Source organism: Nyctereutes procyonoides, unplaced genomic scaffold (genome assembly GCF_905146905.1).
Source record: "Nyctereutes procyonoides isolate TBG_1078 unplaced genomic scaffold, NYPRO_anot_genome, whole genome shotgun sequence".
NCBI lineage: Eukaryota > Metazoa > Chordata > Mammalia > Carnivora > Canidae > Nyctereutes > Nyctereutes procyonoides.
The window spans coordinates 555451-568036 of record NW_026575019.1 but is presented as its reverse complement, the minus strand read 5'-3'; positions in this window follow the sequence as shown (position 1 = coordinate 568036).

Sequence of the window (12586 nt, the reverse complement as noted above, 5' to 3'; positions counted from 1 at the left end):
GGAAAAATATTCCATGCTTGTGGATTGGAACAATTAATATGGTGAAAATGTCAATGCTACCCAGGGCAATTTACTCATTTAATGCAATCCCTATCAAAATACCATGGACTTTCTTCAGAGAGCTGCAACAAATAATCTTAAGATTTGTGTGGTATCAGAAAAGACCCCGAATAGCCAGGGGAATTTTAAAAAAGAAAGCCTTATCTGGGGGCATCACAATGCCAGATTTCAGGTTGTACTACAAAGCTGTGGTCATCAAGACAGTGTGGTCCTGGCACAAAAACAGACACACAGATCAATAGACCAGAATAGAGAACCCAGAAGTGGGCCCTCAACTCTATGGTCAACTAATATTCGACAAAGCAGCAAAGACCATCCACTGGGAAAAGGACAGTCTCTTCAATAAATGGTGCTGGGAAAATTGGACATCCACATGCAGAAGAATGAAACTAGACCACTCTCTTAAAACAGACACCAAGATAAAATCAAAATATATGATAGATGTAATTGTGAGGCAAGCATCCATCAAAATCCTAGTGGAGAACGCAAGCAACACCCTTTTTTGAACTTGGCCACAGCAGCTTCTTGCAAGATACATCCACGAGGGAAAGAGAAACAAAAGCAAAAGTGAACTATTGGGACTTCATCAAGATAAGAAGCTTTTGCACAGCAAAAGAAACAGTCAAGAAAGCTAGAAGACAACCTACAGAATGGGAGAAGTATTTGCAAATGACCTATCAGATAAAGGGCGAGTATCCAAGATCTATTAAGAACTTATTCAACTCAACAGCAAAGAAACAAACAGTCCAATCATGAAATGGGCAAAAGACATGAACAGAAATTTCACATGGGAAGACATAGACATGGCCAACAAGCACCTGAAAAAATGTTCCACATCACTTGCCATCAGGGAAATACACATCAAAACCACAATGAGATACCACCTCACACCAGTGAGAATGGGGAAAATTAACAAGAGGGGAAACAAAAAATGTTGGAATGGATGTGGAGAAAGAGGAACCCTCTTTCTCCCACTGTTGGTGGGAATGTGAACTGGTGCAGCCACTCTGGAAAACTGTGTGGAGGTTCCTCAAAGAGTTAAAAATAGAGCTACCCCACAACCCAGCAATTGCACTGCTGAGGATTTACCACAAAGATACGGATACAGTGAAAAGCCGAGACACCTGCACCCCTATCTTCACAGCAGCAATGTCCACAATAGCCAAACTGTCAAAGGAGCTTTGGTGTCCACCGAAAGAGGAATGGATAAAGAAGATGTGGTTTATGTATACAATCGAATATGATTTAGCCAGTAGAAAGGACTAGTACCCACCATTTGTTTCAATGTGGATAGAACTGGGGGGTATTATGCTGAGTGAAGTAAGTCAATTGGAGAAGGACAAACATTATATGGTTGCATTCATATGGGATATATAAAAAAGTGAGAGGGATTAAAGGGGAAAGGAGAGAAAATGAGTGGGAAATATCAGAGAGGGTGATACAACATGCGAGAATCCTAACTCTGGGTGAAGAACAAGTGGTAGTGGAAGGAGAGGTGGGGGGGGAATGGGGTGACTGGGTGATGGGCACTGAGGAGGGCACTTGACAGGATGACCACCGGGTGTTATACTATATGTTGGCCAATCTAACTCCAATAAAACAATATACAAAGGAAATCTGAGGACTTCCACATAGTTTAGTAATGTTTTAATGCATTGTAGAATGCTGGTTATTCTTTGAAGTAGAAGTGCAACATCACTTTGTGTGTTCACATGCTTTGTATGTGGTAATATTGTTGAGTGTAATGATGCTTCTTGGGCATTTTAAAACAGGCTGAAATGGGCTGGTTATGGGGAAAAAACTTCCAGAAGCATGGAAAATATTGAAGAGTGCCTGGTATTTTGAATAAAAAGTCTTTTATGTAAAGCTGTTGCTACTTCGAATAACTGATTTTCTTTTGTTGTTAAACTAGAGATTAGTGACAACTATTAATTTATTACAGATTGTTGGGGAACATCATAAAACAGCCATGACCCTGGCTGGTTGACCTGTGAGGTTGTCACCTGTGACCTGTGAGCTGATATTTGGAGGCTCCTCACTTCTTTCTTTATTTTTGTATTTTTGAGTAAATTATACTTATTTTATTTACTTTTAAATATTTTATTTATTTATTTGAGGGAGGGAGAGAGAGAGAGAGAGTTAGTTCTTGAGCAAGTGTTGGGGTAGAGTGAGTGGGCGTAACAGAGTCTCTGTTGAGCAGGGAGCCTGACTCCTACCCAGAACCATGAGGTTGTAATCTGAGCTGAAATGTAGAGTTAGATGTTCAACTGACTGAGCCACCCAGGCCCCCCTCTTTTGATTCTTGTCTACAGTGGTGACAGGGGGAATAAAGCCTACCAATTTATACATTTAGAAATGGAATATTCTAAAGACTCAGCTGTAGAATCAGTAAATATATTTCTTTGCTTATCTAAGCCTTGGATTACATTCCAAGTATGAGCTAGCATAAAGCCAGTTTAAAGAACAGTTTCAGAAGAGCATGACTTGTCTTTTTTTAACTTCATTTAGAAAGTGATATGTTCCTTCCCAAATTAATTTCTTTTTAAAAAAAAGATTTTATTTATTTATTTGAGTAAAAGAGAGAGCAAGAGGGAGAACAGGAGCAGGAGGAGGGTCAGGGGAAGAATCAGACTCTATGCTCAGCAAGGAACCTGATATGGGCCTCAATCCAGGACCCTGGGATCATGATCTGTGCCAAAGGCATACACTTAGTCAACTGAACCACCCAGGTGCCCCCCAAAAAATAATTTCTAAATGCTTATATTATGAAGGCTGAGTGAAGCCCTGCCTAGTGTTCTTAAACTTTGACTAACCCCAAGTACCTTCCTTACTTATCTCAGCATACTTAGAGATATCCAGGGCACATGGAGTTGATGTAGTCAGTTCTAATAATCTCCTGACAAATGTTCTGATTGGTTTTGTCTGAAGTGAGGATTAGACCTTCATCCGTGCGACTATTGAAGGAGGCAACTGGACATAAAAGAGATGTAAATAAGCTGGCCTTGCTGCAGAGGGATTCCATGTAGAATGACCAATAAGTTTATAGTCCTATTATATTAAACTAATCAATTATTATATATTCTTACTAGTTAAGCCCCCGTTTCTTGAGAAGGATATTGTTCACCATATAATACTGTTATAATGCATATCACTTATTAAGCACTTAACTATTTCAAATATGCTTTACAACTATTATTTAATGCTCAAAACTGTCTTATATGATAGACACAATTATTATTCACATTTTAGAGTTTAAGAAAAGTAAGGCTTAGAGAGGTCAAGTAACAATCCCAAGGCAACTCATGTAGAAGACTGAGAATCTAGGATTGAAACTAAAGCCTATATTTTTGACCACTATATGGCATTATGTTCTACTTCATCATAGACTTTGGTAGAAATGTGGATTTGGGTGAACTTAATGATGGAAATGTGGCTCTTTAAAACATTTACATATCAGGTGATAGCTCAGTGAATGTGTGTTAGTTCATAACCCTCTTGGGAGATTCTTGGGTGAAACCTAAAACTGTCCCCCACACTCAGAGGGTAGGGAGAACCTGAAGAAAAATAGGCAAGCCACTCCAGGTTGGTAGGTGGCAGGTTTAGTAAGCAAAGGGAACTTACATGCAAGGCTTGTGATTGGTGGCAGCAAGATGAATGGATCCCTGCATGCACCTGCTCATTCTTAAAAGTTTATAGAGGCTCTAACTGGGTTAGGTCACATATTCCATGCAGGTGTTGTCAACACAACATTATTATCTCAAGGGTATGTCCTTGGAGTACCCCTGGGAGTGGGAAAGGCATGTGGAACGCACACTGCAAGGGTAGGGAAAGGAATGAGGAGTCTGTGATCATTGGGTCCAGCTCACAGGGCAATCAGTGGGATTTTGTATTTTGATGATGTTCTCCAACAATTTGTATTAAATTAATAGTTGCACTAATGTCTAGTTGAGCCACCAAATAAAACCAGTTATTCAAAGTAGCAACAGCTTTACACAAAAGACCTTTTATTCAAAATACCAGGCACTCTTCAATATTTTCCATGCTTCTGGAAGTTTTTTCTCATAACTAGTCCATTTCAGCTTGTTTTTTTTTAAATGCCCAAGAAGCATCATTACACTCAACAATATTACCACATACAAAGCATGTGAACACACAAAGTGATGTTGCACTTGTACTTCAAAACGTAACCAGCATTCTGCAAGGCATGAAAACATTACTAAACTATGTGGAAGTCCTCAGATTTCCAAATATATTCTTAGTTCCTTTGAAGTTGAGGTCCTACCACCACCAGTTATATTCAAGTAGTAGTTAATTCTCTCCAACTGTTCTTTCTGTTGTTGTTGTTAACCCACATTTATTTTTTAATTTAAATTTTAGTTTTGAGCATACAGTTTAATATTAATTTCTTGAGTAGAATTCAGTGATTCCTCACTTAATATACAACCCCAGTACTCATCACAAGTACCCTCCTTAATACCTTAATCCATCCAGACCATTCACCAACCATCTCCCCCTATCAGCCCTCAGTTCTCTGTCATTAAAGAACCTGTTATGGTTTGTTTCCCTCTTTCATTGTTTTCTTTCCTCCTTCCCATACATTCACAGGCTTCATTTCTTCAATTCCACATATATATCACATTAACACATATTTAAAATGAAAAATACTTATATATTTTTTAAAAGCTAAAGAGAAGTGTGAATTTTTTGGGTGCTTTTTTTCCACATGTCTTTTTTTTACGTTGTTGGGAACTTTTTTTTTTTACTTTTTAAAAATTAAAGTTAGTTAACATGTCGTTATTATTAATTTGGGGGTAGAATACATGATTCTTCAATAGCAACCAGTGTTGGTTACATCAAGTGCCCTATTTAGCATGCATCACCCAAACACCTCATCCCCCCACCTACCTCCCCTCCAGCAACCCTCAGTTTGTTTCCTATAGCTAAGAGTCTCTTATGGTTTGCCTCCCTCTTTGTTTTTATCCTATTTTATTTTTCCTTCCCTTGTACATCAGTTTTGTTTCTTAAATTCCACATATGAGTGAAGGGGGGAAAAAAGTATAAATGAACTACTGGGAATTCATCAGGATAAAAGCTTTTGCACAGGAAAGGAAACAGTCAACAAAATTAAAAGACAATCTAGAGAATGGGAGATGTTTGCAAAGAACATATCAGATAAGGGCTAGTACCCAAAATCAATGAATAACTCATCAACCTTAACAGCCAAAAACAACCAAAAAGAATCCAGTCGAGACATGGCCAGAAGACATGTACAGACATTTCTGCAAAGAACAGGAATATTCTGTAGCTCCATCCACATCATTACAAAGGCCAAGATTTCATTTTTTTTAAGATTTTTATTTATTCGTCAAACACAGACACACACACACACACACACACACACACACACAAAGGCAGAGACACAGAGGGAGAAGTAAGCTCCATGCAGGGAGCCTGACGAGGGACTGGATCTTGGGTTTCCAGGATCACACCCTGGGCTGAAGGCAGCACTAAACTGCTGAGCCACCCAGGCTACCCAGATATCATTTTTTAATGGCTGAGTAATACTGAAATTTTGAAGCTTTTTCTTCCTTTTATATTTTTGGAATAGTTTGTGGAGAAAAGGTGTTAACTGTACTTTAAATGTTTGGTAGACCTCACCTGTGAAGTCTTCTGGCCCTGAACTATTTTAGTTGGTGGATTTATGATTACTACTTCAATTACTTTTAATCAATGTGTTCAAGTTTTCTATATCTTTTTCTTTCAGTTTTGGTGGTATAATGTTTTTAGAAATATAGACTTTTCTTCCAGCTTCTGTAATGTGTTGGCACATAGTTTTTCATAATCTTTTCTTACAATTGTGTGTATTTCTGTGATGTTGGTTACTTATACTCTCTCAGTTGTGATTTTATTTAATGGGATTCTGTATCTTTTCTCTTTGATAAGTCTGGATACAGGCTTATCAATTTTATTATTTTTTTTCAAAGAACCAACTCCTGGTTTCATTGACATATTCTATTTTTTGTGGTTCCTATATCAACTTTTTCTACTCTATTAGTATTTTCTTCCTTCTACTGGCTTTAGTATTTATTTTGTGTTCTTCTCTAGCTCTTTTACATGTTTAGGTATTTATTGAACATTTTCCATACTTCTTTAAGTAGACCTGTATTGCATTATACTTCCCTCTTAAGCCTGCTTTAGTTGCGTTATTTTGGATTATTTTTAACGGGAGAAAATACTTCTTTTTTTATTGGACTTCATTTTGCCAACATATAGCATAATACCCACTGCTCATCCCATCAAGTGCCCTGCTCAGTACCTGTCACGCAGTCACCCCCAACGCCGCCCACACCCCTTTACAGAACCACTTGTTTGTTTCCCAGAGTCAGGAGACTCTCAAGTTCTGTCCCATCTCTGATATTTCCCACTCCTTTTTTCTCCCTTCCCCTTTATTCCCTGTCACTAATATTTATATTCCCAAAATGAATTAGACTATATGATGTTTGTCCTTCTCTGATTGACTCATAACACTCAGCATAATACAATCCAGTTCCATCCTCGCCAAAGCAAATAGTGGGTATTTGTCATTTCTAATGGCTGAGTAATATTCCATTGTATACATAGACCACACCTTCTTTATCCATTCATCTTTTGAAGGACACTGAGGCTCCTTCTACAGTTTGGCTATTGTGGACATTGCTGCTATAAACCTTGGGGTGCTGGTGTCTCGGCGTTTCACAGCATCTGTATCTTTGGGGTAAATTCCCAGCAGTGAAATTCCTGGGTCGTAGGGCAGGTCTATTTTTAACTCTTTGAGGAACCTCCACACAGTTTTCCAGAGTGGCTGCACCAGTTCCCATTCCCACCAATAGTGCAGGAGGGTTCCCTTTTCTCCACATCCTCTCCAACATTTGTTGTTTCCTGCCTTGTTAATTTTCCCCATTCTCACTGGTGTGAGGTGGTATCTCATTGTGGTTTTGATTTGTATTTCCCTGATGGCAAGTGATGCAGAGCATTTTCTCATGGGCTTGTTGGCCATGTCTATATATTCTGGAAGATTTCTGTTCATGTCTTTTATCCATTTCATTTTTGGATTGCTTCTTTGCTGTTGAGTTTAATAAGTTCTTTAAAGATCTTGGAACCTAGCCCTTTATCTGATAGGTCATTTGCAAATATTCTCCCATTCAGTAGGTTTTTTTAGTTTTGTTGACTGTTTCTTTTGCTGTGCAAAAGCTGTTTATCTTGATAAAGTCCCAACTGTTCATTATTGCTCTTGTTCCTCTTGCTTTCATGGATGTATCTTGCAAGAACTTGCTGTGGCCGAGTTCAAGAAGGGTGTTGCCTGTGTTCTCCTCTAGGATTTTGATGGAATCTTGACTCATATTTAGATTTTTCATCTTTTTTGAGTTTATCTTTGTGTATGGTGTAAGAGAATGGTCCAGTTTCATTCTTCTGAATGTGGATGCCAAATATTCCCAGCACCATTTATTGGAGAGGCTGTCTTGTTTCCAGTGGATAGTCTTTCCTGCTTTGTCGAGTATTAGTTGATCATAAAGTTCAGGGTCCACTTCTGGGTTCTCTATTCTGTTCCATTGATCTATGTGTCTGTTTTTGTGCCAGGACCACACTGTCTTGATGACCACAGCTTTGTAGTACAACCTGAAATCTGGCATTGTGATGCCCCCAGCTATGGTTTTCTTTTTTAAAATTCCCCTGGCTATTCGGGGTCTTTTCTGATTCCACACAAATCTTAACATAATTTGTTCCAACTCTCTGAAGAAAGTCCATGGTATTTTGATAGGGATTGCATTAAATGAGTAAATTGCCCTGGGTAACATTGACATTTTCACAATATTAATTCTGCCAATCCATGAGCATGGAATATTTTTCCATCTCTTTGTGTCTTCCTCAATTTCTTTCAGAAGTGTTCTATAGTTTTTAGGGTATAGATCCTTTACCTCTTTGCTTAGGTTTATTCCTAGGTATCTTATGCTTTTGGGTGCAATTGTAAATGGGATTGACTCCTTGATTTCTCTTTCTTCAGTCTCATTGTTAGTGTATAGAAATGCCATTGATTTCTGGGCATTGATTTTGTATCCTGCCACGCTACCAAATTGCTGTATGAGTTCCAGCACTCTTGGTGGAGGCTTTTGGGTTTTCTATGTAGAGTATCATGTCATCTGCAAAGAGGGAGAGTTTGACTTCTTCTTCACCAATTTGAATGCCTTTAATGTCTTTTTGATGTCTGATTGCTGAGGCTAGTACTTCCAATACTTTGTTGAATAGCAGTGGTGAGAGTGGACATCCCTGTCTTGTTCCTGATCTTAGGGGAAAGGCTCCCAGTGCTTCCCCATTGAGAATGATATTTGCTGTGGGCTTTTCGTAGATGGCTTTTAAGATGTCGAGGAAAGTTCCCTCTATCCCTACACTCTGAAGAGTTTTGATCAGGAATGGATGCTGTATTTTGTCAAATGCTTTCTCTGCATCTAATGAGAGGATCATATGGTTCTTGGTTTTTCTCTTGCTGATATGATGAATCACACTGATTGTTTTACGAGTGTTGAACCAGACTTGTATCCCGGGAATAAATCCTACTTGGTCATGATGAATAATTTTCTTAATGTATTGCTGTATCCTATTGGCTAGTATCTTGTTGAGAATCTTTGCATCCATGTTCATCAGGGATATTGGTCTGTAATTCTCCTTTTTGGTGTGGTCTTTGTCTGGTTTTGGAATTAAGGTGATACTGGCCTCATAGAACGAGTTTGGAAGTATTCCATCTCTTTCTATCTTTCCAAACAGCTTTAGTAGAATAGGTATGATTTCTTCTTTAAACATTTGATAGAATTCCCCTGGGAAGCCATCTGGCCCTGGATTTTTGTGTTTTGGGAGGTTTTTGATGACTGCTTCAATTTCCTCCCTGGTTATTGGCCTGTTCAGGTTTTCTATTTCCTCCTGTTCCAGTTTTGGCAGTTTGTGGCTTTCCAGGAATACGTCCATTTCTTCCTGATTGCCTAATTTATTGGTGTAGAGCTGTTCATAATATGTATTTAAAATCGTTTGTATTTCCTTGGTGTGGTAGTGATCTCTCCTTTCTTATTCTTCATTTTATTAATTTGAGTCTTCTCTCTCTTATTTTTAATAAGTCTGGCTAATGGTTTATCTATCTTATTAATTCTTTCAAAGAACCAACTCCTGGTGTGTTGATCTGTTCCATAGTTCTTCTGGTCTCGATTTCGTTGAGTTCTGCTTGAATTTTAGTTAACTCTCTTCTGCTGGGCGTAGGGTCCATCTGCTGTTTTTTCTCTAGCTCCTTTATGTGTAAGGTTAGCTTTTGTATTTGAGTTCTTTCCAGTTTTTGAATGGATGCTTGTATTGCGATGTATTTCCCCCTCAGGACTGCTTTTGCTGCATCGCAAAGATTTTGAACGGTTGTATCTTATTCTCATTAGTTTCTATGAATCTTTTTAATTCTTCCTTAATTTCCTGGTTGACCCTTTCATCTTTTAGCAGGATGGTCCTTAACCTCCACGTATTTGTGGTCCTTATCCATTCTGACACCCTCTGTCTTTTGATTTAGCATTTAGTCTATTTGTATTCAGAGTAATTAGTGAAAGATGCGCATATTGCCGTTTTAGTACTTGTTTTGATTTTGTTTCTGGAGATTTTCTCTGTTTCTCTATTGCCTTTGTTTCTTCTGGTCTCCTTTGCACTCAAAGTATCCTCTTTAGTATTTCTTTCAGAGCTCGTTTAGTGGTCATGAATTCCTTAATTTTTGGTTTGTCTGGGAAATTCTTTATTTCTGGGAAATTTCTTTATATTCTGAATGGTAGCCTTCCTGGATAGAGTATTCATGGTTTCAGAATTTTCCCAAGCAGTACTTGGTATAAATCATGCCACACCCCTCCGGCTTCCCAAGTTTCTGTTGAGAAATATTGAGCCTGTCTTATGGTTCTCCCCTTGTAAGTTAAGGACTTCTTGTGTCTTTATGCTTTAAAGCATTTTCTAACATTGTATTTTGCAAATTTAATTGTAATATTCTTGATTTTGGCCTGCTTTTGTTGTTTTTGATGAAAGTCGTCTATGCCTCCTGCATCTTGATATCTGTTTCCTTCCCCTGATTAAGAAAGAGTTTTACTTTTATTTCTTGAAATATTTTTTTCTGTTTCCTTTACTGTCTCTTCTTCTTCTGGAAATTTGATAAAATTAATGTTATATTTGATGGAGTCGGTGAGTTCCCTTAGTCTATTCTCATATTGCATAATTATTTCTCTGCTTTGTACAGCTTAATTATTTTCCATTATTTTGACTTTTAATACTCTGTTTCTCCACTTCTTTCAGGCTGATCTTCATTGCATCAAGCTTGTTTCTTCTTTTTTTTTTTTAGAACAAGAACACAGTTTTATTTTTTTTATTTTTTTTAATTTATTTTTTTATAAATTAATTTTTATTGGTGTTCAATTTACCAACATACAGAATAACACCCAGTGCTCATCCCATCAAGTGTACCCCTCAGTGCCCCTCACCCACTCACCCCCACCCTCTGCCCTCCTCCCCTTCCACCACCCCTAGTTCATTTCCCAGAGTTAGGAGTCTTTATGTTCTGTCTCCCTTTCTGATATTTCCCACACATTTCTTCTCCCTTACCTTATATTCCCTTTCACTATTATTCATATTCCCCAAATGAATGAGAACATACACTGTTTGTCCTTCTCCGATTGACTTACTTCACTCAGCATAATACCCTCCAGTTCCATCCACGTTGAAGCAAATGGTGGGTATTTGTCGTTTCTAATGGCTGAGTATTATTCCATTGTATACATAAACCACATCTTCTTTATCCAGTCATCTTTCGATGGACACCGAGGCTCCTTCCACAGTTTCGCTATTGTGGACATGGCTGCTAGAAACATCGGGGTGCAGGTGTCCCGGCGTTTCATTGCATCTGAATCTTTGGGGTAAATCCCTAACAGTGGAATTGCTGGGTCCTGGGGCAGGTCTATTTTTAACTCTTTGAGGAACCTCCACACACTTTTCCAGAGTGGCTGCACCAGTTCACATTCCCACCAACAGTGTAAGAGGGTTCCATTTTCTCTGCATCCTCTCCAACATTTGTTGTTTCCTGCCTTGTTAATTTTCCCCATTCTCACTGGTGTGAAGTGGTATCTCATTGTGGTTTTGATTTGTATTTCCCTGATGGCAAGTGATGCAGAGCATTTTCTCATGTGCATGTTGGCCATGTCTATGTCTTCCTCTCTGAGATTTCTCTTCATGTGTTTTGCCCATTTCATGATTGGATTGTTTGTGTCTTTGCTGTTGAGTTTAATAAGTTCTTTATAGATTTTGGAAACTAGCCCTTTATCTGATATGTTATTTGCAAATATCTTCTCCCATTCTGTAGGTTGTCTTTGAGTTTTGTTGACTGTATCCTTTGCTGTGCCAAAGCTTCTTATCTTGATGAAGTCCCAATAGTTCATTTTTGCTTTTGTTTCTTTTGCTTTCATGGATGTATCTTGCAAGAAGTTACTGTGGCCCAGTTTAAAAAGGGTGTTGCCTGTGTTCTCCTCTAGGAATTTGATGGAATCTTGTCTCACATTTAGATCTTTCATCCATTTTGAGTTTATCTTTGTGTATGGTGCAAGAGAGGGGTCTAGTTTCATTCTTCTGCATGTGGATGTCCAATTTTCCCAGCACCATTTATTGAAGAGACTGTCCATCTTCCAGTGGATAGTCTTTCCTCCTTTATCGAATATTAGTTGACCATAAATTTCAGAGTCCACTTCTGGGTTCTCTGTTCTGTTCCATTGATCTATGTGTCTGTTTTTGTGCCAGTACCACACTGTCTTGATGACCACAGCTTTGTAGTACAACCTGAAATCTGGCATTGTGATGCCCCCAGATATGGTTTTCTTTTTTAAAATTCCCCTGGCTATTCGGGGTCTTTTCTGATTCCACACAAACCTTAACATAATTTGTTCTAAGTCTCTGAAGATAGTCCATGGTATTTTGATAGGGATTGCATTAAACGTGTAAATTGCCCTGGGTAACATTGACATTTTCACAATATTAATTCTGCCAATCCATGATCATGGAATATTTTTCCATCTCTTTGTGTCTTCCTCAATTTGTTTCAGAAATGTTCTATAGTTTTTAGGGTATAGGTCCTTTACCTCTTTGGTTAGGCTTATTCCTAGGTATCTTATGCTTTTGGGTGCAATTGTAAATGGGATTGACTCCTTAATTTCTCTTTCTTCAGTCTCATTGTTAGTGTATAGGAATGCCATTGATTTCCTGGCATTGATTTTGTATCCTGCCACACTACCAAATTGCTGTATGAGTTCTAACAATCTTGGGGTGGAGGATCAAGCCTGTTTCTAATGTTGTTTATTGCATTCTTCATCTCTGATTGATTCTTTTTTTATTTTATTTTATTTTATATTTTATTTATTTTTTTATAAATTTATTTTTTATTGGTGTTTAATTTGCCAACATATAGAATAACACCCGGTGCTCATCCCTTCAAGTACCA